This window comes from Staurois parvus, unplaced genomic scaffold (assembly GCF_062004578.1).
Source record: "Staurois parvus isolate SC_StPar_1 unplaced genomic scaffold, SC_StPar_1.0 ptg000719l, whole genome shotgun sequence".
Taxonomy (NCBI): Eukaryota; Metazoa; Chordata; class Amphibia; order Anura; family Ranidae; genus Staurois; species Staurois parvus.
The window spans coordinates 2656874-2683738 of record NW_028318515.1 but is presented as its reverse complement, the minus strand read 5'-3'; the positions used below and the strand labels follow the sequence as shown (position 1 = coordinate 2683738).

Genomic DNA, 26865 nt, shown 5'->3' with positions numbered 1-26865 from the left:
ATGGCAACCTGCATTGAAATCTGTTAAATGAAGTTGCACAGTGAGTTGTCGGTGAGCCACAATGAATTCACACTGAAAAGGCAGCTTGAAATTGCACTAAGTAGCCCAATTTCAAAGCCGTACTGGTGTGATCCAGGGCTTAGGTATTTTAAACAAAAAAAGAGAGCCATCTTTTTCTCTCTATGAAGTCTATTGTGTTTGCTCTTACACCGTACCTTCCCAGTTTATGAGAATGGGGAATCTTAAAGTGGTATTAAAGGTGTTTTTTTCTTTTTTTTTTTTTTTTCTTTAATGTTAAAAAAAATGTTATACATATATGCTTTGTGCAGTGGTTTTGCACAGAGCATTCCCAATCCTCTTCTTCTCAAGTCAACCATTGGCTGTCCTAGCTCCTCCCCCTTTACCAGTACCCCCAATAGCAAGTTGCTTGCTATGGGGGCACTGGTGCGTGCTCGCTTCTGAGCCCAGCTCTATGCGTCTATAACACGCATAGAGCCACAGCTCGGCCTGCTTCCCACTCTCTCTTCATTGGCTCACTGGTTGTGATTGACAGCAGTGGGAGCCATTGGCTCCCGATGCTGTCTCAGCCAATGAGGAAAGGGAGTCCTGGGAGAGCCGAGGCTCTCATGCACATCGCTGGATCCAGAGTTGTCTCAGGTGAGAATAGGGGGCAGCACACAGAAGGATTTTTACCTTCATCCATAGAATGCATAAAGGTAAAAAACCTTCTGCCTTTCAAACCTCTTTAATACTATATAATAACCCTGCAGGCTCTGGTTACTTTGTAAGCTGGTTGTGAACTTTTAAAGCAATTGCTTTGATGTGCTTGCTTGCTGGCTCAGCCTGTCTTTATAGTGCTTGGTAATTTCCAAAACCCTGACATTCTGTAAGCTTCACCTCCATTGACCAACCAAAAAAACAGGTGAGTCAGTAATGCAGGCCATAGATGGATCAAAAATCGGCCGATTTTTAGGCCGAAAAAAAAAATCGGCCGATTTTCGCACCGTTAATTAGTTAATTGTTTGGCCGTTTTTCTGGATTTTTTCTGAGTTTTTTGATCAGTAAAGTTGGAAAAAAATCTGACGATTTTGCAGATCGGCCGATTTTCGCGGCAATGATGGGCAAATCGGCCGATCTTTTTACCGATAAAAAATCTGCGCATGAGCCGTGACCTGCAAGAAAAAGAAGAAGAGGAAGAAGAAGAAGAAAAGGATTCTAGTCTGCTATTATATTTGACATGAAAAAGTATTGCGGTTGCAACAATGTATCTATTTGTATCCGAAAAACCCATCTGTATCCGAAATGGATACAAATAGATACAATGTTGCAACCGCAATACTTTTTAATGTCAAATATAATAGCGAGGCTCTCTGCAGGGACAGAAGTAATTAAATTCCGGCTGTAGACGGGAAGAAAATCGGACGATTTTTTTTCTTTACTGTTGGTGGTAACGTCGGCCTATTGAACGACTGATTTTTTGTTTTTTTTGTTAAAAAATGGCCGGTTTTCTCCCCGTCTATGGCCTGCATTAGTTGGTAATTTCCTAGCAATAAACCGGGATTTTGGAGATTGCTTGGGTCTGTTTTATGAATTAAGTTACCCCTTACAAGGTAAGGTGAGCCCATAGGTTCCCTTTTAGTGGTCAATCACACTAGCTGTGGCGCACATTACTGAATCACAATGCCTCCTGTGTAAATAGAATTTAAAGTGGTGGTAAACCCTTACATATACCCAGCGAAGTGACTGGCTTCAGGTGATACACAGAGATGAAACAAATCCTCCTATATAAGTTGTACCTTTTCTATTTGCAGTCTTCTCTTCCTTACATCTGTTCAAAGTGCAGAATTTCTAAAGCTTGTCTGAGAGTTCAGACAAAAAAGGGAAATTACAAACTGCAGAGCTCAGTGAGGAGAGCTCTGAGAGCTGATTGGTGGGAATAGACACACACCCCTCCACACAGCTCACAGGAACAGAGCTGAGGCTGTCAATCTGTTGGAGCTCCCTCCCCTGTCACCATTTTTCTCTTGGTGTCAGGAAAAACTTGTCAGAAGTGACTCATGCTGATAGCAGAGGAATGAAGCAGCAGACGGAAATTACACTTAGTGCTCTGGATTGAGGCAGGTACACACTATAGTGGGATATGGTGTGTTCATATTTCATGTCAGGTTTCCAACCACTTTAATGAAATGTAACTTGTGACATTTCAATAAGGTTATAACAAGAGATAAGCACATCAGTACTGTTTACTCCCAGCGCACACCAGTGGTGGTGCGATCAGCACATCTTGCAGCTGTGATTAAAAACTTTTTGCATCAGGTGTTTTGAAACTGTGTTATATATGAAATCTAGTGTTTTCAGAATTGTGAAATATACTGTACATTGTGACAGGGCAATCTTTTCCAGTAGTAAAGGTGAGCTGATTTAGATGTGATGGTTTATATCTTTTTACATACTCTTACTATTGTCTATATATCTATAGACAACCAACAAATGGAAATGAGCAGTGAGCCAGAAATATGTGACCAGTCTGTCTAAAAATGTCTGCGGAAAATGATCTGTAGTCCAAATACTGCTGGAATGGTGTATACGCTTGCCAGCCATCCGCGTTTCTGAGCTGTGAATCGTGAAGCTGTTCAGGTGTCAACAAAGAAGTCTCTGTGAGGAAAAAAGAATAGATACATTTCAATAAAATACTGTGTGAACTTTTCGAGAATAGTTGATTAGTCTATCACCTTATGCCAACCATATACCGACAAAGCTTTCATCTGATAAATAAAAAAGAGATGTAAACGTAGGTAAATGTCATTATTGTAATAAACGTGCACAAATGTATATCAGATTTCTCGGCTGCAACAAACCGGTGTGAAAACATATTTTCCCCTGAAGAGCTGTCACTTGCTTCCTCACGACACAAAATATTTCCTGCATGCTTTTATTATTATTATTATACAGGATTTATATAGCGCCAATGGTTTACTCAGCACTTTACATTATAGTGGGAGACAATACAGCAATAATACAGTTCAGTACAAGAGGGATTTGAGGGCCCTGCTCCTTGGAGCTTACAATCTAGGAGCGAGGGGTGAATGGTACAATAGGTAATAACTGTGGGCGATGGAGTGGTTGCAAGGGTAGAGGATTCCAGTATTAGCAGAGGGCGGGATATGCTTCCCTGAAGAGAGAGGTCTTCAGGGATCGCCTAAAAGTAGGTAGAGTAGGCGATAGTCTGATAGATTGGGGTAGGGCGTTCCAGAGGATGGGTGACGCCCTGGAGAAGTCTTGGAGACGAGCATGGGAGGAGGAGATAAGGGAGCTAGAGAGAAGGAGCTCTTGCGAGGAGCGGAGAGTACGGTTTGGGTGATATTTAGAGACAAGATCGGTTATGTAAATTGGGGCAGTGTTGTGGACAGCTTTATATGTCATTGTTAGTGTTTTAAATTTTATCAGTTGGGCAACTGGGAGCCAGTGGAGGGATTGGCAGAGAGGGGTGGCAGTTACAGAACGGTTAGTAAGGTGGATGAGTCTGGCAGCAGCATTCATGATAGACTGGAGTGGGGATAGCCTGCGAAGAAGTAGACCAATGAGGAGGGAGTTACAATAGTTGAGGCGTGATATGACAAGGGAGTGAATAAGTTGCTTAGTGGTTTCCGGGGTTAGGAATGGGCGTATCTTGGAGATGTTGCGGAGGTGAAGTCTACAAGATTTTGTCAGCGATTGGATCTGGGGCTAGAAGGACAGATGGGAGTCTAGGATTACACCTAGTATCCCTGGCATGAGGGGAGGGACTGATGATTGTGTTATCGATATTTATGGTGAAGTCAGTGGAGGTGGCATGGGCAGGGGGGAATACTAAGAGCTCAGTTTTGGAAAGGTTGAATGCTACACTTCATTTACATCATCTTAAAGTGGTCCTAAACCCTCACATATACCCAGTGAAGTGACTGACCTCAGGTGATACACAGAGATGAACAGATACTCCTACATAAGTTGTACCTGTTTATTTACAGCTGTTTGTCCCCTACATCCATTCAATTTTCAGAATTTATAAAGCTAGTCTGAGCTGTCAGAAAAAAGGGTCAGAGAGCTGAAATTACATTCTGCAGAGTTCTGGGAAGAGAACCCTGATAGTTTATCGGAGAGCAAAGGTCACACTCCCTTCACATGGCACACAGGAACAGAGCAGAGGCTGTCAGTCAGTTGGAAATCACCCCCCCAATCAACTTTTTTTTCTCTTGGTCTCATTAAAACATGTCAGAACTGATTCATGCTGATAGCAGAAGAACAAAGCAGCATACAGAAATTAGTGCTCTTATCTGAAACAAGTACATAATTTAGAGCAGGGGTGTCAAACTGGCGACCCTCCAGCTGTTGCGGAACTACAAGTCCCATCATGCCTCTGCTTTTGAGATTCATGCTTGTATCTGTCAATCTTGCAATGCCTCATGGGACTTGTAGTTTGGCAACAGCTAGAGGCCCGCCAGTTTGACACCCTTGATTCAGAGGGATATGCTTTGTTTACAGTCACTTCAGTGCTTATTCCTGAGCATGTCCAGCCTTATGAACAACTCATTGCCGATAGTGTGGCTTGTGTTCCATGCCACCACTGATGTTTCGGGAGTGTGGAGTGTCAAGCTCTGGATTAGTGTTGGTTCCCTAACATGCCCAGTCTGTCTCCAAGGAAAACTAATAACATTTGCATTAAATTTCTATAAACCTTCAGCCGGCCATAAACGGAATGAAAGTCGGCCAGTTCAACAGGAGCCAGATCAATTTTGATCCATCTATGGGCAGGCTGGTTGATCTGAAGTCGATCTATTGATCGGCTACAGTAAAGCCAGTGTGGTTTTTTTCCTTTTCCCTTCAATCACTGCTGGTGGTTATAGCTGCCAGCAGTGATCATAGTATTCTGACAGCTGGTAAACCTCCCACTGTCAGAATACAATAGCTCTGCTGGAGAGATTGCCCCATCAACACTGAATGGGGTTGATTTAGTAAACGTAAATATGCTGTACACCTATAAGTAAGTTCACCGCAAGTGCAGTTGCTTTAAATCCAAGGGAAAGCTCTGAAATGAGCCGGAGCTCTGTTGATTTCTTTCATCCAATCATGTGCAAGCAAAAATGCTGGGGTTTTTTATTATTATTTCCCATGCATGTTTCCCTCAGATCTAGAGCAACTGCAGTTGCAGTGCACAGCCTATTTTCATTCAGTAAATCAACCCCAATATGTTGATGGAGAAATCGTGCAAACCCATGATTGAAGGAAAGAAAATTGGTTAACCCTTTGAGGACCGTAAGGTTTTGGAACGCCAAAAGAATCAATTTTTTTGTTTTTAAAGTTCGTACACTTCAGTTGCTGTAACTAAGCCATTTCATGAAATAATTGGCAAAAAGCTAGATCCATTTGTTGTTTGTTGATAAGAACTAATATTTTGACTCAAACCAAAAAAAAAAAGAGTTTTAAGTTCTTAATCAGATGATATACGCAATTACAAACATGGGACAAATACGTCCCTTGGTCCTCAAAGGGTTAACGTATGGCCTGCCTTAGTCTTTGTCTTTTTTAGACCAAGGTTAAATCATAGTAACACAGTTGCGCAACAGCCCCTTAAAAACTTTACTAATCACATTAAGTGAGACTAAACTCAAAAAGTGTTATAAGAAACATCTAAAACTTTTACCTTTTGGTATTGAATTCCGAAAAATAGCAGTGTACTTCTGATGCCTTGAGCCTTATGTTTGTATATGCAATGTGAAATGCACTGCTAGCTCTGAGCACTGGTCTCATGAGATTTGGTGATGTCACTACTGTTCTGCTCACTCTTCTCTTGCTGCAGAGAAAGCTGCAGTGCAAGGATCTCCTGGTTTAATTCCCACTATGGATCAACCTCTTTTGCTTCTTCTTAAAGTAGTATTCAACCAAAAACAAACCTTTATTTTACTGCAACTAACCAATTCTTAGATGTGCTGGCTGCATACGCTTTTTTTTTTTTTTTTTTAGGTTTTTTTTTTTTTTGTTTTATTTTCAGCTGGCGATCCAGCCAGTGGATCTGTTGATTTGCAGCAGAACAAGCTCTCTTACAAATATAGCAGTTTAGAGTGTTGAAACAAGCCATTTACCACTGACAGGGCTGCTTACAATGATCAGCTTTTATTTATTTATGCAAAACCTTTATCCTAAAAGAAAAAAACAGTTTGCTGTAATTGCAGTGAGTGCTGGGGTTTGGCTTCAATTTGTAGTGTACAGTGGATATAAAAAGTCTACACACACCTGTTAAAATGTTAGGTTTCTGTGATGTAAAAAAATGAGACACAGATAAATAATTTCAGAGTTTTTTCCACCTTTAATGTGACCTATAAACTGTACAACTCAATTGAAAAACAAACTGAAATCTTTTAGGGGGGAAGTAAATATAAAAAAACAAAAATAATGTGGTTGCATAAGTGTGCACACCCTCTTATAACTGGGGATGTAGATGTCTTCGTATTAAGCAATCACATTCAAAATCATGTTAAATAGGATTCAGTACACACCTAACATCATTTAAAGTGCCTCTGATTAACCCCAAATAAACTCAGCTGTTCTAGTAGGTCTTTCATGACAATTTCTTCGTCGCATCCTACAGCAAAAGCCATGGTCCGTAGAGAGGATCCAAGCATCAGAAGGATCTCATTGTTAAAAGGTGTCAGTCAGGAGAAGGGTACAAAAGAATTTCCAAGGCATTAGATATACCATGGAACACAGTGAAGACGGTCATCATCAAGTGGAGGAAATATGTTACAACAGTGACATTACCAAGAACTGGACGTCCCTCCAAAATTGATGAAAAGACCAGAAGAAAACTGGTCTGGGAGGCTGCCAAGAGGCCTACAGCAACATTAACCATTTCAATACCGGGCAATTTTACACCTTCCTGCCCAGGCCAGTTTTCACGTTTCAGCGCTCTCACACTTTGAATGACAATTGCGCGGTCATACAACATTGTACCCAAACTAAAATTTTATCATTTTCTTCACACAACTAGAGCTCTCTTTTGGTGATATTTAATCACCGCTGGGGTTTTTATTTTTTGCTAAATTAACAAAAAAAGACCAAAACTTTTGAAAAAAAAACATGTTTTTCTTTGTTTCTGTTATAAAAGTTTACAAATAAATAATTGTTTTTCATAAATTTAGGCCAAGATGTATTCTGCTACATGTCTTTGGTGAAAATAACCCAAATTAGGATGTATTATTTAGTTTGTAGGAAAGTTATAGAGTTCACAAACTATGGTATAGATCTGAATATTGATCAATCCTGAAGTACTGACAGCCAGTCTAATTTCTTGAGGTCCAAGAAAGTCAGAACAGTACAGATATCCCCCAAATGACCCCTTTTTGCAAAGTAGACATTCCGACGTACTTCATAAGAGGAATGGCGAATTTTTTGAAGTTGTATTTTTTTTTGTCATAATTTTTCGGAAAATTAAAAAATTAAAAAAATTATTTATTTTTTTTACATATTGTCACCAGTGCAGTACAGCGTCATCATATAACTGGCATAGCGGTGAACAGCGACACTGACTGGTGACAGTATGAAAAAATAAATAAATAAATATATATATATATATATATATATATATATTTATTTATTTATTTTTTTTATTACATTTTTTTTAAGATTTTTTTTTTTCATATTTTACTATGACCAAAGTAGTACAGTGTTACCATAGTAACATTGTACTACTTTGGGGAAGTGATCAGTATTTTTTTTTTTTTTTACACAATTTGCTTATAGCCAAAGAAATTTATCCAAGCCTGGATAAATTTTGCAAGACCACATCTGAAGTCTCCCATAAGCATGTGGGAAAATGTGTTATGGTCTGATGAAACCAAAGTTTAACTTTTTGGCCATAATTCCAATATATATGTTTGGTGCAAAAACTACACTGCACATCCTCAAAAGAACTCCATACCCACAGTGAAGCATGGTGGTGGCAGTATCATGCTTTGGGGCTGTTTTTCTTCAGCTGGATCTGGGGCCTTAGTCAAGGTAGAGAGAATTATGAACAGTTTCAAATACCAGTCAAATACCAGTCAATATACCAAGTCAGGCTTCTGCTAGAAAGCTGAACATGAAGAGGAACTTCATCTTTCAGCATGACAATGACCCAAAGCATACATCCAAATCAACAAAGGAATGGCTTCACCAGAAGAAGATTAAAGTTTTGGAATGGCCCAGTCAGAGCCCAAACCTGAATCCAATCAAAAATCTGTGGGGTGATCTGAAGAGGGCTGTGCACAGGAGATGCCCTCGCAATCTGACAGATTTGGAGTGTTTTTGCAAGGAAGAGTAGGCAAATATTGCCAGGTCAAGATGTGCCATGCTGATAGACTCATACCTAAAAAACCTGAGTGCTGGAATCAAATCAAAAAGTGCTTCAACAAAGTATTAGTTTAAGGGTGTGCACACTTATGCAACCATATTATTTTAGTTATTTTTACTTCCCTCCACCTAAAAGATTTCAGTTTGTTGTTCAACTGGGTTGTACAGTTTATAGGTTACATTTAAGGGTGGAAAAAGTTCTCAAATGATTTATGTTTGTCTCATTATTAATCAATGCAGAGGTTAATCCTCTGCATTGTGTATAAAGACTGTTTGATCCTGACTTCCCTGATCCTCCCCTTCTTCCAGTGTCGTCCTCTTATCTCCTGATAAGACATATCGTATGGAGAAACTCTGCACATGCACAGTTTGATGTGTATTGCTAGAGAGTTTTTTTTTTTCTTGGGAGAGTGCATGTGATCAGCACAGGGCCAATCAGCACTGTCCAGACAGAGGTCAGGGGTTTTGCATCCTCCTAGAGCAAAAAGAAAACTCCTTCTACAAGCTTTAATCAGTGCTCTGCTGAACACTGATAGAAGTCACAAGACTGCTCTAACTGCAGATTATATTTACGAAAATAATTGCAAGACATGTGTACTGTGGGAGACCAGATAGATTGAATGCAGGGTCCTGTGTTTAGTAACACTTTAACCTCTTGAGTCCCCAGGCCTCAATATACCTAAAATCTTTTTGTGTCCCAGAGCTTTTTTTTTCCATTTTGAAGATATCTCGGTTTTGCACATTATATCTTTTAGGTTTTGTAATGTACCCTACCCTGTTGTATATCCTTCTTATTTTTTTTCAGGATAGATAGGGCTTTATTTTGGCAGCATATTTAGAAACATATATTTTAATTTCCTTGTTTTTTTTATTGGAAATAGTAAAAAATTTCAAATTAAACTTTCTCTAATTTTCTCAACACAGCGTTTACACAAAAACATAATCAATAAAGTTTCCTTTTTAAGGGCCGGTTCACACCACATGCTGTCCAATGCACTTTTTTTTCTGCATAAGAACACATGGATAGTAGGTTATATGGTTTCCAGTGGCATAGTTCACGCCAGTGCTGTCAGTTCCAGTTCCAGAAAAAAAAAGTAGAATCTGCTGCATTTTTTCTGTACTGGAACGCAGTAAAACGCATAAAAATGCACCTTAATGCACCGGATTGCACATGTCCATATTTTCGGTGAAGAAAAAAGGAGAAAAATGCACCAGAACGCATTAAAAATGCACTAGAGCGTATCAGTAAAGCATAGAAACTTCTCATGCAGAAATGCATCCGGACTACGTTTCTATGGTGTGAACCAGCCCTTAAGCAGTATCACGTTAGTGTGTTTTTTATGTAATGTAGCAGAATAGTAAAGCTCAAAGTACAGGTGTGCATTTTACTTTAGGAGAGCAGTATTCCCATTTTGATGCTACAGTGTGGTGCATTTTGTTAATGTAACATTAAGATTAAATCCAGTTGATGAGGGCACCAATTAGCACAGTGTGACTTTTCACAAGTCTGCAATCCCTAAAAAATCCCTGAAAATACATCCACTTAAGTGAACATTTTATGCTCATGTAGTGAATGTAAACGTCATCCAAGTACCTGGGGGGGAAATACTTTTTATTTATTTTTGGGAGATATATACTTGTTTTTTGTGTTTTTTTTGAGCAGGCAGATGTAAACAGATGTCCATTTACTCCATTTACATCTTTTACCTCTGATACATTTACATCCCTTTCTTCCTATCTGCTAATTCTAATTTCTATATTAACTAGTCTGTAGAGGAAAGATGTCTATACTTAGCTATTCTAGGAGCTCCCTGGTCTGTCCACATGTTCGGCTCCCATTGCCAACTTCAGGGGAGAGAAGAGATCGCCAACAATGGATGCAATGCCTGTGTGGTGATGTCACCCATAGGTATACTATGGGGCATCCTTTATCAGCTGCCCTCCTCTCTCTTGAAGATGGAGCTGGGAGTCGGTCATGTCACGGGACCGGAGCGCCATGAAAATAGGTAAGTATTGGCATCTTTCCTCTACAGACTAGTTAGTATAGGATTTAGAATGGGGGTGGAAGCAGGCTTAAGATTTGATTTAGCCCCTAGTTCTACATTAAAGTGTTACTAAACCCAGGACCCTGCATTCACTATATTTGGTCTCCCACAGTACACAGAACATGGAAATGCAATTATTTTAGTAAATATAAACTGCTAAATACCTTTTCTCATCATCTGATCCCTTTACAGCTCTTTACCGCTTATCCATTTGCATCCCTTTACCCCTGATCCATTTACACCCCTTTACCTCTGATCCATTTACATCCCTTTTACCTCTGCTCCAGTTACATCCCCTTGCCTCCACTCCATTTACATCCCTTTACCTCTGATCCATTTACATCCCTTTACCTCTGATCCATTTACATCCCTTTACCTCCACTCCGTTTACATCACTTTACCTCTGCTCCGTTTACATCCCTTTACCTCTGCTCTGTTTACATCCCCTTACCTCTGCTCAGTTTACATCTTCTTACCGCTGCTCAGTTTACATCCCCTTACCTCTGCTCAGTTTACATCCCCTTACCTCTGCTCAGTTTACATCCCCTTACCTCTGCTCAGTTTACATCCCCTTACCTCTGCTCAGTTTACATCCCCTTACCTCTGCTCAGTTTACATTCTTTTACCTCTGCTCTGTTTACGTCCCTTTACCTCTGATCCATTTTCATCCCTTTACCTCTGCTCCGTTTACATCCCTTTACCTCTGCTCCGTTTACATCCCTTTACCTCTGCTCCGTTTACATCCCTTTACCCCTGATTAATTTACATCCCTTTACCCCTGATCCATTTGCATTGCTTTACCTCTGATCAAATTACATCCCTTTTATCCCTGGTCCATTTTACATCCTTTTACCCCTGATGCATTTTACATCCCTTTACCCCTGATCCATTTTACATCCCTTTACCTCTGATCCATTTTACATCCCTTTACCCCTGATCCATTTTACATCCCTTTATCCCTGATCCATTTTACATCCCTTTACCCCTGATCCATTTTACATCCCTTTATCCCTGATCCATTTTACATGCCTTTATGCCCTGATCCATTTTACATCCCTTTATGCCCTGATCCAGTTAAATGCCTTTACCCCGATCCCTTTACATCCCTTTACCCCTGATCCATTTTACATCCCTTTACCCCTGATCCATTTTACATCCCTTTACCCCTGATCCATTTTACATCCCTTTACCCCTGATCCATTTTACATCCCTTTACCCCTGATCCATTTTACATCCCTTTACCCCGATCCATTTACATCCCTTTACCCCTGATCCATTTACATCCTTTTACCTCTATTATTATTATTATGCAGAACATATATAGCGCTGACAGTTTGATGAGCGCTTTACATTATGAAGGGCGACAGTACAGTAACAATACAGTTCAATACAAGAGGGATTAGAGGGCCCTGCTCCTTGGAGCTTACAATCTAGTAGGGAGGGGATAGTGGTACAAGAGGTAATTAGCTGTGGGGGAAGGAGTGGTAGGAAGAATAGAGGATTCCAGTATTAGCTGGGGTCGGGATAGGCTTCCCTAAAGAAATGGGTTTTCAGAGTGCGCCAAAAAGTGAGCAGAGTAGGCGATAGCCTGATAGCTTGGGGTAGGGAGTTCCAGAGGATGGGTGAAGCCCTTGAGAAATCCTGGAGACGAGCATGGGAGGAGGAGACAAGGGAGCTAGAGAGTAGGAGGTCTTGCGAGGAGCGGAGAGTACGGTTTTGGGTGGTATTTAGAGACAAGGTCGGTGATGTAATTAGGGGCAGTGTTATGAACGGCTTTATACGTCAGTGTTAGTGTTTTGAATTTTATCCGTTGGGCAATTGGGAGCCAGTGGAGGGATTGGCAGAGAGGGGTGGCAGATACAGAACGGTTAGTAGGGTGAATGAGTCTGGCAGCAGCATTCATGATGGACTGTAGTGGGGATAGCCTGCGGTGAGGTAGGCCAGTGAGGAGGGAGTTACAGTAGTCAAGGAGTGATATAATAAGGGAGTGAATGAGTTGCTTAGTGGTTTCCGAGGTTAGGAACGGTCGTACCTTGGAGATGTTGCAGAGGTGAAGTCTATATGAGTTTGTCAGTGGTTGGACTTGGGGCTGAAAAGACAGATTGGAGTCTAGGATTACACCTAGTACCCTGGCGTGAGGGGTGGGACTGATGATAGTATTGTTGATCTTGATGGAGATGTCGGGGGGGTGGGGCACGCACGGGCTGGGTGGAATACTAGGAGCTCAGTTTTGGAAAGGTTGAGTTTGAGGAAGTGGAGTGACATCCAGTCCGATATGTCACTTAGTAGGCTGGTGATGCGATTGGAGACTGAGGGGGTGAGGTGAGGGGTAGAGAGATAGATTTGTGTGTCGTTGGCATAAAGATGGTAGTTGAAGCCGTGGGAGTTTATCAATTGGCCAAGAGAGGAGGTGTAGATGGAGAAGAGGAGGGGTCCGAGGACAGAACCTTGAGGGACCCCAACAGAGAGAGCGAGTGAAGGGAGGTGGCAGCGTTATAGGTAACACTGAAGGAGCACAGCGATGGATAGGAGGAGAACCAGGAGAGAGCGGAGTCTCTGAGGCCAAGAGAGTGAAGTTTTTTGGGGAGGAGGGGGTGGTCAACCATGTCAAAAGCCACAGAGAGGTCAAGTAGTAGGAGTATAGTATAGTGGCCATTGGTTTTGGCGGTTAGTAGGTCATTGTTGAGTTTGAGTAGGGCAGTTTCGGTGGAGTGTAGGGGGCGGAAGCCGGACTGTAAAGGGTCGAGAAGGTTGTTGTCCGTGAGATGGGAGCTCAGGCGATTGTAGACTAAGCGTTCTAGGAGTTTAGAGGTAAATAGCAGTAGGGAGATAGGTCTTAAGTTGTTCAGGTTGGAGGGGTCCAGGGAGGGTTTCTTAAGTATGGAAGTGATGTGCATGTGCTTTAGAGAGGAGGGGAAGGTACCGGTGGAGAGGGAAAGATTGAAGATGTGAGTGAGGGAGCATAGGATGGAAGAGGAGGGGGACCGCAGGAGTTGTGAGGGGACAGGGCCCAGGGGGCAGGCGGTGAGGTGGCTTCGGAGAAAATCTTAGTGACCTCTTCGGTGGTAGTGAGGTCAAGGGAGCAAAGTGTTGAGGGGGTTATTGTGTGAGGAGTGCTAAGTGGGGTGGGTGACTGAGCAGTGGCGAAGTCCCTACGAATTGCATCAATCTTGTTTTTGAAGTGGTTAGCAATCTCGTGGGCGGTAAGTGAGGAACTGGGTGGTGGTGGAGGAGGAGAAAGTAGAGAGTTAAAACTGATCCATTTACATCCCTTTACCTCTGCTCCGTTTACATCCCTTTACCTCTGCTCCGTTTACATCCCTTTACCTCTGCTCCGTTTACATCCCTTTACCTCTGCTCCATTTACATCCCTTTACCTTGAACCATTTACATCCCTTTTACCTCTGCTCTGTTTACATCCCCTTACCGCTGCTCAGTTTACATCCCCTTACCGCTGCTCAGTTTACATCCCCTTACCGCTGCTCAGTTTACATCTTCTTACCTCTGCTCTGTTTACATCCCCTTACCTCTGCTCTGTTTACATCCTTTTACCCCTGATCCATTTTGATCCCTTTACCTCTGCTCCGTTTACATCCCTTTACCTCTGCTCCGTTTACATCCCGTTACCCCTGATTAATTTACATCCCTTTATCCCTTATCCATTTGCATCCCTCTACCTCTGATCCCTTTACCCCTGATTAATTTACATCCCTTCACCTCCGCTCCGTTTACATCCCTTTACCTCTGATCCATTTACATCCCTTTACCTCTGCTCCGTTTACATCCCTTTACCTCTGCTTCGTTTACACCCCTTTACCTCCGCTCTGTTTACATCCCTTTACCTCTGCTCTGTTTACATCCCCTTACCTCTGCTCTGTTTACATCCCCTTACCTCTGCTCTGTTATCTCTGCTCTGTTTACATCCCCTTACCTCTGCTCTCTTTACATTAATTTACCTCTGCTCCGTTTACATCCCTTTACCTCTGATTCATTTACATCCCTTTATCCCTTATCCATTTGCATCCCTCTACCTCTGATCCCTTTACCCCTGATTAATTTACATCCCTTCACCTCCGCTCCGTTTACATCCCTTTACCTCTGCTCCGTTTACATCCCTTTACCTCTGCTTCGTTTACACCCCTTTACCTTCGCTCTGTTTACATCCCTTTACCTCTGCTCTGTTTACATCCCTTTACCTCTGCTCTGTTTACATCCCCTTACCTCTGCTCTGTTATCTCTGCTCTGTTTACATCCCCTTACCTCTGCTCCGTTTACATCCTTTTACCTCTGCTCCGTTTACATCCTTTTACCTCTGCTCCGTTTACATCCTTTTACCTCTGATTCATTTACATCCCTTTACCCCTTATCCATTTTACATCCCTTTACCCCTGATCCATTTTACAACCCTTTACCCCTGATCCATTTTACATCCCTTTACCCCTGATCCATTTTACATCCACATCCATTTACCCCTGATTAATTTACATCCCTTTACCCCTGATCCATTTTTCATCCCTTTACCCCTGATCCATTTTACATCCCTTTTACCCCTGATTCATTTACATCCCTTTACCCCGATCTATTTTTCATCCCTTTACCCCTGAACCATTTTACATCCCTTTACCCCTGATCCATTTTATATCCCTTTGTGCCCTGATCCATTTTATATCCCTTATGCCCTGATCCATTTACATCCCTTTACCCCTGATCCATTTTACTTCCCTTTACCCCTGATCCATTTACATCCTTTTACCTCTGATCCCTTTGCATCCTTTTACCTCTGATCCCTTTACATCCCCTTACCTCTGATCCATTTACATCCCTTTACCTTCGATCTGTTTACATCCTTTTACCTATAAATCGTTTACATACTTTTACCTTTAAACTGTTTACATCCCTTTGCCTCTAATCCGCTTACATCCCTTTACCTCTGATCCATTTACACCCTTTTACCTTTCTCTTTTTTTTTTTTTTTTGGACCTAGACGTACTCTGAGGCAGTCGGATGTAAATAGACATACGTCATATTACATCCCATAGACTAACATTGAGCTTCTGTTTAGATTCGTCTGTGAAAAACTGGCAGGCAGATCTGATTAGACCACTTGTGGGAAAGGACCCTAACTATGTAACAGAATGTGTATCCAGTCACAAAAGGGAAAATGAATCAATCAATATTTAGTGTCAATATCTGCATATAAAACCGCCCTGTAATTTGGGGGCTTACACAGCGCTGTGGGAGATCAACATTGTAGATGCCTGCTGTTCTGTCATACAGGTGACTTAGTACAGTTCCTGAGTCTATAAGGACACTTCTTCTTCCAGAAGTAACATGTTGTCTTTCACATGATCAGAAGGTGACTTTATGTATAGAAAATGTGTAGTAGAAGTGGATTGGCCGGGCTGAGTGAGTGCATTTAATAATGCTTTTTGTATGTGTAGCACACGTAGTCAGATGAATCACAAAGCTAGCTCGAGCTATTCCAGTATATTGCAAAATCACAGCAGGAATGTTGCGGTTAGTTGAGGGCTTAACTATGCAAATGGCCAGGAAGTGTGGAGACTGAGATGTGCTGGGCTGCTCCCAGCTCTGGAGAGTGTGGGGGGAGGCAGACGACTGGGAGCTACTATGGCAGCGTACAGCTGAGGACGCCGGACCTCAGAGGCAGTAAGTGTCTGGGGGGGGACTTCTTTATTATTGAAGGCAAAGTGTCCTGATCTCTTTAGTAGGAAATCCATGCGAGTACTGATCATGTTCCACTTTATCTGACAATTCAATCTGTTTCTTGTGCTTGTCCTTTTTCTGCCATCGATCGATTCCTTCATTCCTACTGCCTATTCTTAGTAGCTTGTGTTGGCTTTCTTGTAGCCTAGTCCCAGGGTGGCCCCAGTCTCTAATGTACAGGTTGTGTCTCTGTCTCTGCTAATTATACCCAGCATAGATGTTGGAGGAGAGGGAGGAGGGCAGCTGGAAGTGACAGACAAGGAGGAGGGGGTCGCTTGTAAACACATCCACGTGGGAGGGTCTCTAGTGATGAAGCTGTACTTTGCCTGTGGGTACTTTTCCTTTCACGTCATGCCAGGCTGTGTGCCGCCCCCTCCTCTCTGGGAAATACAGGGAGGGGCATTAAAGGGGCAGAAAGTGAAAGCCATGTAAGTCGGTGTGCCAGGCCAGCCAACCGCTCAGTCCCCGCATTGTGAGCACAACTAGAGCAAAGGTGAGCAGCTGCTTTGTGTTATAGACTGGGAGCGTGCCATCATCCATCAGATGGGCTGATCAGTGCCATACACTGGTGTCGCCTCTGGATCCAAAACACTCGAACACTACCAGCACACATTGTTTGGCCAAGGAGGTCCTGTACAGTTGTACACTTCTGCACCCTGCTGTTTCTAATTAAAATGTTTCCAAGTCATCTGATCATATAGATCTTTTTGTTCAAGTTTTTACAGTTGCTTGTGACCATACGTTTAACATATGCAAATGCATTAATGCTGACCGTACATTATCCAATCTGATTGTATAATCTTCATTCGATCTACCAAAAGGTATGTAGTCCAGATGCCTGCCTGATTTGGATATAAATTGATTGGATTGTCTAGGTAGGACTTCATAATATGGTAGATCTAAAGTTGATAGTACAGAAATGATATTGTTAGTAATGTAGTACAAGGATACTAATTGAATGAATTGTTTAGGGACGTCTTCATGCTTTGGGGAGATTGTACAATCAGATTGTATAGTGTATGGTCAGTCATGATTTGTGGGAAGTAGAATCTAAGTTTTAATGACTTGCTCAGTCTGATTGTAGTGTGTGTGGGCAGCTACGATGGTTGTAGATATTTGCATTCGCATCCCCTGTCACCGCATGTCCTATTAATTTTACACTTAACAGAGGAAGTGCTTAATAGTGGCTTTAATGAGCCATAATGATGACTTGATGTGCTTACACGTGGCTGTGTAAATCTTGTCAGACATTTATAGACATGATATCATGTGTTGATGATGTTTCATCAATGAGCACCTCAGTTGCAGCCTCTTAATGACATGAGTTCTCCAGGAAACACACCCAAGTTAGTTCTTCTGACATGTCACATTTGGCAGCGCATTGTGATATGTTTCTGGAACCACGGCTGTAGATAAAACGTAATTCAGACTTTTGGAAAGTGAATTATTATTTCTATTTTATGCAGGCTAGAAAAGACCCGGGATTATATGTCTCCAAACTAAAGTTTTTCTTTTTAAATATGAAAAAGCTGAATCCTTGTCCATTGAAAAAAAAAAACAAAAACATGTAAAAAATGCCAGCAAAAAAGTGGTTTGTATGGCCACAAATCCGATTCAATCCAGCCTTTTCAGTTTTCAATAGAGTAGGGAAGGGATGGGACCTCTGACAGGTCTTTTTTGACCACTAGAAATTTCAGGTACTTGGGTGATGTCCTGGTTATTTCTTGTAATTGATTTAAAACACATCATGGGCAGATTTCCCCCACATTGGGTTAATGGGTATGGTGCTGGATGGATTGGATAGTCATCCAGGTCTTGCTGGCTGTGTTCCTGCTTTGGAGATTGTCTCCCTCTTTATCCTGGTGACCATTGCCACTAGGACAGAAGATAATGGGACAGCTTAAAGGGGAACTCTGGGCAAAATGTATTTCTATGTCCTTGTTGCTGATTTCCTACCTTCACTTAATATGTCATCCATTTCCTGGTTCACGCCATAGTTGCTCTGAAATAGCTTATTCATATTCAAATCAAACCGTTAATTCTCTTTGGTTTCCTGTTTGTAAGACCGCTGGCTGCTATGCCTCCTATTCCCCCAGCCACTGGTCTTGGCACATCTCTTCTGTAGTTCTTTCTCCAGGAAGCAGTGATGTAAGTCAGCCCGTGCAGTGGTGGGCAGACCGAGACTATCAGACACATTCAGCTTGTACAGGCCTAGTGTACCTGCCTACATTCTTTACAACTCCCTGTAGTTTATGGGAACTGTAGTTTCCTTTTACTGCAGAGAGAAAGGAGAAGATATGATGTAATCTTTGCTGTTACACCTCCTCCTTGGCACAGCAGATGCAGTTATCTTTTAATGACGGAGATGAGGTCATGAAGATTCAGTTAGACTTTTCTCCTAAATGGTAAGGATTTTCAAACTTTTGTGAACTGTTTAGTGTTTTGTTTAGGGGGTGTACTTTTTTTTGCCTATCCCAGAGTTTTTCTTTAACATTTTAGATGTCATCAGAACACTAAGTGAAGGTAAATCCTTTAGTGGTGACACCTATTCTACTGACGAGTGTCTTAGAGGAGATTTTTTACTAATGTTGTGGAGATTTTTTTTGCTCATTTCCTAATATGTGTCTCTGGAACAGGAAGTGAAAGGAAATTCCCTCATTCAAAAGAAAACAAAATGTGGAATTGTAGTCTCACCCCTGTCTTACTCTAAGCAAAGCTAGAAAATATGTTTGGGCTTGCTATGTTTACTATGCAGCATTAGTAGCTCACTGAATGCTTTCACTTTTGGCCTAGCATTTCTATTTAACTAGTATTTGTACTTCTGTTATATGTGCCCATATACATACCAGGACACTGAGAATGAGAGTCAGTGGCGTGAGACATGGCTGTGTAATGCAACAGAGCTCCGACTAGTTTACACTGGGAGCTTGCTTACAGAAGCAGTGAACACAGACCAACCCATTGTCCAATCTGCAGTTTTATATAGCAAAAAAGTATTTTTACTCCTGATCGTAATAAAAACAAATCATTCATCACAACTATTATTTTATTATTATACAGGATTTATATATTATAGTGAAAGAGCAGGGCCCTCGATCCCCTCATGTTTTGCATTGTATTGGTATTGTTTCGTCACATGTTCTGTCCCCCTTTGTAATGTACAGCGCTGAGCGAACTATTGGCGCTTTATAAATACTGTATAATAATAATAGTGCCAACAGTTTGCTCAGCGCTTTACAATATAACGGGAGACAATACAGCAACAAGAGGGAAAGGAGGAGTTTACAATCTATACATTCTCTGTAATCTAGGCAATTGTTTACTACCCATCTGTCCATGCACTACATTGTTTTAAAAGTTGGTACTCGTGACTATCCTCTTGACTATGTAACATACAGTAGTCTACATTACTTACATCTGTCCTGTGACTAGTTGTTTTGTTATTAAACATATAATTAAGCAACGGCTGTTTACACTCACAGCACGATGCTAATGCTTAGCAGGCTTAAAGCTAAACTCCCGGAAATCAAAAAGTTATTTGTGCAGTAGAGCCCGTCCAGCACTGCAAGGGTTACCTTTTACTCCTTTTTTGCCTATGGAGTGATGAATATTTACCTTGGGATAAGTTTACTCTGTTTCTGTGCATTTATCACACATGCTTTATGCTGTGTGTTAACATGTTTTGCATTAGAGCAGCTTATTTATTTGAATAGGCTGCCTAATGCACCGAAAAAAGTTTCATGCAATTGTTTTGTAATGCAGCATGCTGCGAGGCATGGTAGTGCGTTTCCATGTCTTGTGGTGTGCTGCAACACGCATCTGTTGGGCAAGGCGTGTTGTGGTGCCATTAAAATCCAATGGCACCACAGCACACAAATGCACAACACGTGTGTTTTTTGTATGTTGCTGTAAGGTGTGTGTTAGCGCAGCACAACAGTATGAACCCAGCCATATTGCTTGCTCTCTCGGCTTCCTGCACGCTGGTTCTCTAAAACTGCTTCTCTTTGCTGCCCAACTGGTCGCAGCTCTTTGACAATATATCGTACAATCTAGAACCAGCAACCTGCCTTTTACGTGGGCTCACCACCAGGGGTGTATTTACCACAAGGCAAACAAGGCATTTGCCTAGGGCAGCATTTTTCAGAGGGGGCAGCACTGCCCCTTGGAAGAAAGGACAGAAGAAGGGACACACGCGGCATGGGGACCTGGTGGGTTCTGAGAGATGCTGTGGGTTTCATGACGGTGTATGCACAGCCCGACTCTCGTTCCTGGAGATGTCCAGAGCTGTGAATGTGAGTTTCTTTCTCTCTCTTGCCATCGGGGAAGGTGGCTGGTGTATGGGGGGCAGTGGTAATGGAAGGCTCGGGTGGAGGACAGGGGTGCTCTTGGTCAATGTCAGGCTCTTTCTGCGAGGAGGGGGGCGCCAATTTTTGTGTTGCCTAGGGCAGCACAAAACCTAAATACACCACTGCTCACCATGGACCCACTCCCAATTTAGGAAATCAGGCAGTGCAAAAGGGAACTGGAATAGGGTAAGTACAGCATATCACCGTCATCCTCCTCCCCTAGGCAAAATGAGCAGGCAAATTGTGCAGTAAAGAGGGGAACCCACTGCAAAGTAAAATGTTTTTTTTTAATTCCCAAGGGTTCAACTTTAATATTTTTAATTGGATCTCACTTCCATGATTCAAATGAAATTGTATGCCACAAAGATAAAATGGTTGTGTTTTTCTTTATAGTATGAAATACATCACTTATGGAGTGAATGAACTTAATTATATTGCATCCTCAGAGAGCAGAACTGGATATTCCAGTTCTAAATTTTAAGATTACCAAGTGTCAATTAAGATCATTACATGCAGCCTATTTGACAGATGGGTGACACATTCTGTGATGATCCGCCTCTCTGACTCCTACGCTCATTCATAGAGTTCCTCTGTCAGTGATCACATTTCCAGCTTGTTACATCATGGATAACAGCATCTTTACTCATCCCACACTCATCTTTGTAGCATGCTGTGGATGAAGAGTGTATGCCAATGGCTTAAAAAGGATGCTCTGCTTATTTGAGTTAGTTGTACTAGTATCCCGAGGAACAGTGAAAATGCTTTTTTTGTGAATCATGGTAAGGCCCTTACAGCAAATTGAATGCACTTCGTTAAAGCACTAAGGGTGAGGGGGTGTTTACTGGCCACATTAAAAGGTCAAAATGTTATTTCAGAGAAACAGCAACCCTTTCTGGATAAAAATATGTGTACTGTTTATTATAGATGGAGCCTGGTGGGGTGAGCTGGCACCTGAGTTCTTATGTCTTGGATACTCTGACAAGTTCTCTATGCAATATGTTCTGACATTTCAAACTCTTCGTGTCCATCTAGATGTTTTGGGATTCCAGCTTGTTACAGTCTATTTGATATAAGATTTTAAAAAAATCCAACTGGGGGAGTAGGAACCCTTCATGATGGCCACAGAAGATGTGCAGACCCAAGAAAATATTGTCAGTCCCCAGAGGTAGAGGAAATTGTGTCGTAAAGTGTATCTAACATCAACTTTTATAAATAAAGTACTGAGATTTTAAGATTCTTATTATTGTCTGTGTTACGAGGACTGAAAATAAAGGGACACTAAAAAAAATGTTAAATTGTCACCAACACTGGACAAGAGGGAAAATCATCCATCGGGGACAGCTGTCTAATGCTGGTCATACACGGTTAGAAAATTGTTTGGGGGAAAAAAAAAACGATTTATACAGATCTGTTGAACGTGCATGCGATAACGTCATCATTGTATTGATATTTTTCCCACAATTATTGACATATTATCAATCGATAACATAAATGGTACATTTTTTAGTGATCGATTACGATTATGAAGTACCATTTTTAACACATGCATGTAAATTTCGATTGATTCCACTACTAATGTTTGGAAATTGATTGTTTAGGCTCAAAAAAAATCTGCCATGACAATGAATTTTTTTTCATTTCAATAATTGAAATTAGCCCACTAACGTTTTAAAAGTTGAATGTTCGAGCAATACTTTTTCGAACGAGTTTCTAACTGTATATGGCCAGCATTAGAGGTGATTTCCCTCACTTTCAAGAGGTTTCTTCTTACTTCCTGAGCTGTTTTTGAAGGTGCTAGCTTTAAAGTGTCATTCATGTACTTACACCCCGGTCACATCAAGCCCGGCTTTGAAATCGTGCGACTTACAGTGAACTCGCATGATTTCAAAATCAGGTGAGATGCTGATTTCAGGTGCGATTTGCAAGACGTCTGACAGAGATGTTTATGCATATCAAACCAAAAGTAGTACATGTACTACTTTAGAAATCGGTGTGGCTCTGACCAAGTCAGAACCGCACCGATTTGACCGCTGTAATTGCAGACAATAGGGTGCGACTCGGCATACGATTTGCAAGTCGTATTGCATGCAAATCACATGCCAAGTCACACCAGATGTGGCCGGGGTGTTTCTTTTACCACTTTGCAGACACTTAGCTGGAACAAGGATGTGCATATTGTGTATCAGGATAGACACGTTCCTGTTCACAGTCACTGGCAGATTGAGGATGTAGGTAGGCACTGTATAAGGACAGCTCTGTATCCTGTACCTACGAAACAGGTTTGCAATGGCAGCTCCTTTATTTAATTCTAACCTTTGGGGATGGGGATAATTGCACTATGAAATACTTTCTATAAATCCTGAATCTCCCACCCAGTGCAGCAGCTTTCTCAACATAACCAAATACCAGTAGTAAATGTAAAAGGTAGGTTACATTGTGTAGCTTACCCTGGGTTAATCTAGAGTTCCTTTTCCCCAGTCCTTCCAGACTGGCACAGTGCTTCTTTGTTCAGAATTCTTTGAAGTCAAGCATATGCACACACTTTAGAGAACAATGGCCATTTCTTCCTCCTTCAGGCTCTGCATATAGGCTGGGACTGCCATGGCAGAAGTTCTCAGGACCTACCTGCTGCAGCAGCTAGAGCCCCTTGAATGCATTAGCAGTGTATATGGTTCTATTTATAATATTGCTATGTAGGGAAAAGGATCTGAATTATTACAGGTATTTATATAGCCACATTCTTTGTAAAAGGTTTGTAAAATGTTGTACATTTGAACAACTTTTGACAAAATGTTCTTCCAGTAGGAAGTTCCCATATTTTGTTCTTCCAATTTGGCCAAGTCTTTGGGAGGCTCTGACCCTGAAGCAGCCAATGTTATTATGAATAGTTAAAGTGTATGCAAACCCTAATTATACAATTCTCTTATTTACTCCCCTTTTGGTCTTTTAAATGTCATTTTAAGTGTTTTGTTATCTGTTCGGGAACTGCAAGGAAACTATCTGCTGATCCTGCCAAAAATCTTGTGATCTGACAAGTTCTTTGTGTTCTTTGCCAATGGTGACAGTTACTCACTTCTGTTACAGGACGGAATGCTATGTGTTTTGCATTGAAATCTAATAGCAGCTTGTCACTCTGTGGATAGCTTTAAGCTTGGTTATATGCTATGCGGTTCTTGAGGAACCAAAATTCACTGTGTGAGTGGACCCCCCACCCTTACTTATATCCTTTGACCTTAGTGCACCTCCACCATAAACCTGTGCTCCTGCTGATCGAATGCTGGATTTGCAGCAGGCTGTTGGTCTAACGATCAGCATCGTTTGAACAGAGAGGACTACAAACAGATCTATAGTCAGTTGGTTATAAAGGATCAAAACATTTTTTTAAATTTAGCAAACATATTATACTTACCTGCTCTTTGCAATGGTTTTATACAGAGCAGTCCCATTCCTCCTCCTCTCGGTTCCCTCTATCCTTCTTCTCCGCCAAGTGCCCACCATATCAAGCCACTTGCTATTGAGGCAGTCGTGCAGGTTCGCTCCCAAGGTGGCTCTGTGTGTCCATAAACACAGAGAGTGTGGCTTGGCCACACCCCCCGTTCCCTTCTCACTAGCTGTGATTGATAGCAGCAGGAACCAATGGCTTTGAGCCAATGAGGAGGGAGAGAGTCTCTGCTCTTCTTTACATAGCTGGATCGAGATCGGGCTCAGGTAAGTATAAACGGGGGCTGGGGGGGGGGGGCTGCATGCAGAAGGGTTTCTACCTTAGTATGCCTTTAGAACCACTTTAAGACTAGGTTCACACTAGCCCACACTGTGCATTCTGTTGCGGGTGTGGGAATCACATTGGTTCCCGCAACCACCCGCAGCCGAATCGCGCTGCTCTTGCACTATTGCCGGTGCGGGAACTGCAGGCAAACCGCATGGCCAAAAATAACATGCAGTTTCCCTGTGCCCTCATTTTTAAAAAGGTGCATGTGCCTTTTTTGTGCAGGAACAAAAGATACCTGTGCTCAAATCCCAGTAGCTTGTACATGCATTTATCTATCAGGTGCTAAAGGGGTGTAACCACATATTAACACAAACAATGTAGTAAGAACCCTCTGCACACTACTATATACCCTGTCTAGTTTTTTTGGCAGGGGCGTTTTTTAGCTGAAAAAAAAACCCAGGACTAGTGGGTTTCTAGAGTAGTTTTTTAGCTGTAAAAACGCTCTAACGTGGTAAATCGCAGCCAACAGGCATTTTTGGACTTTTTTTGCCCCCCCCCATTTATTTTTTTGTTAAAAAAAAAACTAAAATAAATGCAAACGTGAAAAAATGCCGCTAAACGCTAATGCAAAAACGCTGAAAAACTTTACACAGCTAACGTTACATGCTTTAATAAAATGCCCCGTGTGCATGGAGCCTAAACATGTATTGCAATATGTGTGAACTAAAAAAAAATCCCTATTTTTATTGTAGTTTGCTGCAAAGGATATATAGCAGTGTGCAGAGGGTTCTTATTGGCTCTGTAGGCTTGGTTCACATATGTGCAGGTGGTGCCGCTTCGGATCCGCACGAAAATCCGTGCAGCCGCTCCACTCGCACAGAGAAATGCGCGCATCCCGCACTGGAAAACGCAACAATACTGGGAACTGAGGCTGCATTTTCAGAAGAAGTGCAGGGACTTCTTCCCTGTGTGTCACGGGGCACGGGAGTCGGTTCAAATGAATAGGCTTTCATGCCTGCGCAAAACACAGCCCACACGGCCGCATATATGTGAACCGGGGGTTAGTGTCAACGTGGTTACACCCCTTTAGCACCTGATAGATAAATGCATGTACCAGCTATTGGGATTTGAGCACAGGGATCTCTTGTTTGTGTTGCATTGCAGGTCAGTAGCCAGACTTAAATCTAGTAGCTCTCCCTCACTTTGTCTGTTTCCCCTATGTTGGCATTGTGTCCGCAGTAGCTTGTGCATTGGCAGAGCAAAGTAGAACTGGCCAAAAGGGATTATTGTGACATAGTTGGCCAGCTTAACCTCTTGGTGCTGGCCGCACGCAAATGTGCAGCCTCCCGGCATCTGGGCCTTGACACCGAGCGGCAATTAAGAAAAACATATGTGCTGAGTGCGCGCTCCGGTACTCAAGGAAAGGTTCTGATCTCCTCTTGCGATCGGGACCTTTCCCGATCAGGTGACCGCCGTGACAGCGAATCACGGCGGTCACATGACCCTAAAACACCGCCCCGCCTCCTGGCTTCTGAAACCCTTAAAGGGCCGGGAGGCGCCAAGGGGTTAAACATTTATTGCAATATGTGTAAACTAAAAATCCCTATTTGTATTGCAAAGTTTGCTGCAAAGGGTATATAGCAGTGTGCAGAGGGTTCCTCCTGGAGTTTTAGTGTTACACCCCTTTAGCACCTGACGGATAAATGCATGTACAAGCTATTGGGATTTGAGCACAGGTATCGCGGGTGCGGGAACCGCAGGCAAACCACATGGGCAAAAAGACCACAAAACAACAAAAGGGCACAGGGAGACTGCATGTTCTTTTTGACCATGCAGTTTGCCTGCGGTTCCCGCACCCATGATCAGCTGCGGGTGGTTGCGGAAACCAATGTAATTCCCACACCCACAACTAGAACGCACAGTGTGGGCTAGTGTGAACCTATTTCAAATGAACGGGCTGCCATGCCTGAGCAAACTCGGGCCAGACAGCTTGTATTAGTGTGAACCGGGTGTAGCTCAAGTACCTACTAATATATTCACAGTTAACAAATTTGCCAAGGCCGTGCTCTAATCTTTGTTTCAATATTTCCTATGCCACATAGGCGTCTTTCTAAACCTACTGAGGACTCCTGCAGAGGCTAATCTTATGCATGTTACAATAGGCTTTTTCATTTTGGATTATTTCATGTTCATGTACAGCCTCCAGTGTGTGTATTGCTGAAAAGTCTGGACTTTGATGTTATCCACATACTTCTACTTATTAGGAGAATTTGGGCATGACTTATTTCCAGCTTGGCTTTTGTGTTCTAGGGTATTTTTTATACCAAACATTTGCAGATAAACTCTCTAGTGAAAATTTCTAGCAGTGATTATCAAGCATGGACGATCGCAGACATGCCAGTGGCTAAAATTAAATATGCTGTCTTTTACGCTGTGTATGGTACAGTTGTTCTTTAAATGGCGTTATTAATGCACAGCTAGGTATTAAGTTCTTTGTCCGGAATACTCTCTAGGTATAGAACTGTGTCTCTAGTTAAGCTGGCCGAGTGTATTATATATTAACCACAAAGCACATATAAATAGTTTTTTTTTCTTCCAGACTGTTCTTGTTTGTATACCACATCCTAACCTGTGTTGGTTTATATGGCTTAGGCAGTTTAATGATTTCTACAGCTGT

The 26865-nt window shown here is 42.0% G+C and overlaps 1 protein-coding gene across 21 annotated transcripts in view; it reads left to right on the top strand.

Annotated features, from left to right (window-relative positions):
• Positions 1-26865, top strand: part of NCOR2 (nuclear receptor corepressor 2) — a 708717-nt gene that overhangs the window by 459278 nt on the left and 222574 nt on the right. Inside the window, exon 1 of one of the 21 annotated variants that reach the window (XM_089653702.1) lies at positions 15983-16076. The exons of 19 other annotated variants lie outside the window; for them this stretch is intronic. The gene's annotated coding sequence lies outside the window, so the exon portion shown is untranslated. Of the gene's footprint in view, positions 1-15982; positions 16077-26865 lie in introns of those variants that run through there. One more of the 21 variants, XM_089653703.1, reaches the window with a different exon arrangement.